The following is a 4,315-nucleotide window of genomic DNA, read 5'->3' on the forward strand; positions in this document are numbered from 1 at the left end:
TTTGATTCATGCTTGAATCAGATTTAAGTGAGACAGAATTACATAAAATCATCAGACTTACCTCTCTCTTCCAGAGTCATCACAGTCCGGTGTCAGGACAGCGTCATGACAACTGGTGATGGCTCAAGATGCAACAATGGCCTTGGTGTCTATGATGTCTAACCAAGCCCTAAACACTCCACAGCCCTCACTTCAGCGGCCTTCATGGCTATTGAAGCAATCATCTGCCCTTTCCACCAGGGAAGTCTTGACATGCTTTGGGTAGGCAGCCCCCTTAATTCACCACTAGATTAGAATCCTATCAGTTACCCTCGCCCTGGTTTATCCCATATGCTGGGGTATGTGTGGCCACTGTGTGCTGTAGCTTCTTGGAGCCACAGGTGAGTTAGGTGGATCAGGTAGACACCAAAGGTGGAAAGAAGGCTCAGCAGTCTTCATAGCAGGTACTTGTTTTCCCTGAACATACCCCATACCCCACACAATTATGTGCCACAACTTGTACAACCATTCCCCCACTGATTACAGCCCATCGATTTCCAATTTTTTGTTGTTCAGTCATTTTTCAGTTATGTCTGACCCTTTGTGACCCCATTTGGGGTTTTCTTGGTAACGATACTGCCATGATTTGCTATTTCCTTATTTGGCTCATTTTACAGATTAGGAAACTGAGGCAAACAGGATTAAGTGGCTCACTCAGTCACACAGTAAGAGTCCAAGGCCAGATTTAAATTCAGGAAGATGAGTCTTCCTGACTCCAGCCGTGGCACTTGATTTACTGCATAACATTTTTTCTAGCTTCATAAAATAGTTTGATTGGTATAGCACTGAATAAGTAATTAATTTAGGGGGAGTTGTCATTTTTATATCTTCTAATTTGATAAATTGAAGAGTGGGCCCAGAAAGGACCCTGACCTGCTCCATTTACAGAGACAGAAAGATCCAGAATTCTAAACCAGGTCTAATGTCAAGACTCAACTCTCCCTTCATTATAACATGGGCCTTTAGCTTGAAATAAAATCACTTTGAGATGATGCACAAGGGTCCTGAGCTTCCCCTTCAAAGTTTTCCAGAGATCTTCTCAGTGCCTGATCTGAAATAAGGAATATTGGTTGACTGCATTGGTTGGCCTTCCTACTCCAGTAAGAGCATGAGTTCCTTGAAAGCAGATTTTGGTTCTTTGTGCCTTTCTCACACTCAAGACACTTAGTTAGGCATATGATAATTACTTTTGAAATATATATATATATATATATATATTCTCATTCATTTATGTCCTACAAGGTATAGTTGAAAGATTGAGGAATAGTGAACTTGGTAGAAGGGAAAATGGTGAATAAAAGCCTTGAGGGGTACTTGATGACTGTCTTCAAAAGCTTAAAGATTCGTTGATCAAAATTGTAATTATTCTTTTTATCCACATACAGCAGGATGATAAGCAATGGCTACAAGTTTCAAAGAATAAGACTGAGATTTCATGGATAGAGAAAGAGATAAATCAAAGTGTCCAGTGCAATACATAGTGCGCTGACTTGAGAAGTTTTCCTCTTATTGGAGCCATTTGAGCACAAATTGGCAAAGTAGTAGAATGGATTTGAGTGTGTGCAGATGGTCTAGATCAGTGGTATCAGACTCAAATAAACTGTAATAAGGATTTCAAGGGGACTATATATAGACTAAAATCACATATTAGCATTACCTGTGTTTTTCTGTATCTTTATTTCTTTTGCTTAATAATTCTCAATTATATTTTAATCTGACTGGGAGCCTTTGGGCTGTGTTGGCAGGACACAGATTTGATATCTCTAGTCTAGACCAATGCTTCTTAAACTTTTTCCACTTGTGATCCCTTTTCATCTGAGAAATTTTATGTGACCCCGAGGTTATAGGTATATAAAATAGGTAGACAAATCAAACATTTACTGATAAGAAATCAAAATTTTATGACCCACACATTCAGTTACAAGATTCCATGCAGAGTCACGACCCACAGTTTAAGAAGATGGGGTCTAAACTCTGATGTCCTTTCTATGAAATCCTGTGACTCTAAAAATCAAACACTTTCCATGTTGAAGAGATATTTCTTTCTTCAGTGTTAATATAATTCTTAAAAAAAACAGGTGGAATGCATAATCTTATATTATGTTATATAATTATATAATAATAATATAATCGTATATTAATGAACTGTATCTAACTTTATGAAAGAATTACAGAATCATCTTCCAAGCCAATTAGCCCTAAATACTAGCTACTGCTCTCATTTTCTCACTCCACAGTTTTATTCTTTTCCAAGAAAGTTTCTGCTAAATTACTTTCTGATATAGCAGATGTCGATCAATCAAGCAATTAACAACTACTCACTAAATGCTTTACTCCATGCCAGGTATTGTTCCAATGGCTAGACTTACATTGAGAGTAAAGTATCAGAGCCATGGTATTTATAGGAAACAACACTGGAATAAAAGCATCTTTCCTTTGTTAGGGAAGCTAGGGGACGTATTGGTTTGGAGGCTAGATTTGAAATCAGGAAAACTTGAGTTTGAATCTGTGGGATCCTTGGTAAGTTACATGACTTTTCTCACCGTCTACTTATTGAAAAATCAGAATGGCAATAATGATGTGAACTACCAAATCTTGGACATATAGAATTATGTGAAAGAAGAGTCTATTGTCAATTCATGCATCCTTTTTCCATTCTAGTTAGCATCTTTAAAGACACTGACAACAACCTTAGATTTCCCAAACTGTCTTATTATCAGAAGTTAAGAAGTTGAGCTTTCCCAGACTGTCTGGACTGGCATATCTTTAAAAAGGATGGAGGCAATCTGCCAGGTGCATTTACCCCTTTGCACCTGAGAAATCCCAAGGCTACATTTTCCCTATAAAAAATCTGCTTATGATGAAATCTTGGCTAAGTTCTCTTCAGGACTAAGCTCACTATAAGGTACTCTCTTCCGCTCTCTCACAGTGCCTTCCCTTTAAAGGTGCCTTTCTCCTTACTCTACTAACTGGCTAATCTAACCTGCCAATCAATGGCTTTCTCCCACCTCATGGAGTATTTCCTTTCTTCTGGTTAACTGTGAGTTCCCCAAGAGAACCCGTCTTTTTTCTTGCTAACTATAAACTCTCCAACTCTATTTCATATTTGCCGATCCTCGTATGCCTATTTTACCCCTTATTTTTGTCTGTAAACTCTTCTCCTAAAAAACCTCCCTTTTGGCAAAGAGAATGGCCATTGTGAATTTGTCACGTGTCTATTAGAAACTAGTTATTACTACCTGGACCTCATCAATAGCACCTACCACATAGAGCAGTTGTGAATCACACATGAGATAATGCATGGAGGAGTTCGGAAACCTTAAAACACTTTTTAAAGCCAAGCTCTTATTTTCATCATCACATCAGATACTCCATCAATCAACAAGTCCTGATTAGGCACATACCACTGTGTTTGAAGATGCTTGGGAAATATATACAAAGATACAAAGATTCCTACTCACAACGAGCTTCCATCTGGCAAATAAGGGGAAATGGCCATTTGGTTCTTGGGATAAGAAACTTTTATGAGCAAACCCAAGAAGTGATAAAGTTTCTTCTCTTTAACAAAAAAAAAAAAAAAATAGAGAAAAGTAAAACTGTTGCATTTTTTTTCATTGCCACTATAGCCCCAAACAAGGATTAATGTTGTGGTGATTTTGGTTGGGATGGAAAGCTGATAAGTATAATTGTAATCACAGGATGTATTGCAGGATGTAAATATTTAGAGAATAATTTTTTTAAAAAACCTATTTGGTCTGTTTAACTTTTTAAGGTACTTGATTCAAAAAAAAAAAAAAACAAATAAGCAAGAAAATAAGTGAAAGAGCATTTAACAGGAGAAATATGAAATGGTGGGCTCTGAATTTATTTGTGGTTTGGTCAAGTATGAGCAGGGGGAAATGGCAGAGCAGTGTGGGTGAGGGGAAATGTCATCAAATCACTGAAACTGATCTGAATGAATACTCCAGGGCTTTACAAATGTTCTCGGTGTGTGGTATTGTCAAGTCCACTCACCACTTCTGACTGTTCGGCTGTTTCCGATCTGTCCTTTACCAGAACTAGCCGAGATACATATTTTAGTCATTCCATTACATTCATATGGATGCTGCCCAATGAACTGTTCTCTCTCCAAAATGAGTTATAAATAATATAATGTATTCTATTGTATTATATAAAAATGATTATTTTTATAACAAGATGACAATTCATATGCAGAGCTTAGACTACATTTCTAGTCTCATATAGAAACAGGGGCAAAAGTTAGGAGATGGACATA

General features: G+C 37.3%; 1 long non-coding RNA gene across 1 annotated transcript; it reads left to right on the plus strand.

The window, feature by feature from the left end:
- Positions 1 to 203: 203 nt before the first annotated feature.
- Positions 204 to 1,695, plus strand: LOC127547210 (uncharacterized). Its single transcript, XR_007950094.1, has 2 exons — positions 204 to 443; positions 1,425 to 1,695. It is a non-coding gene; the product is annotated as an uncharacterized LOC127547210 (long non-coding RNA).
- The last annotated feature ends 2,620 nt before the right edge of the window (positions 1,696 to 4,315 follow it).

This window comes from Antechinus flavipes, chromosome 2 (genome assembly GCF_016432865.1).
Source record: "Antechinus flavipes isolate AdamAnt ecotype Samford, QLD, Australia chromosome 2, AdamAnt_v2, whole genome shotgun sequence".
NCBI classification, from domain to species: Eukaryota; Metazoa; Chordata; class Mammalia; order Dasyuromorphia; family Dasyuridae; genus Antechinus; species Antechinus flavipes.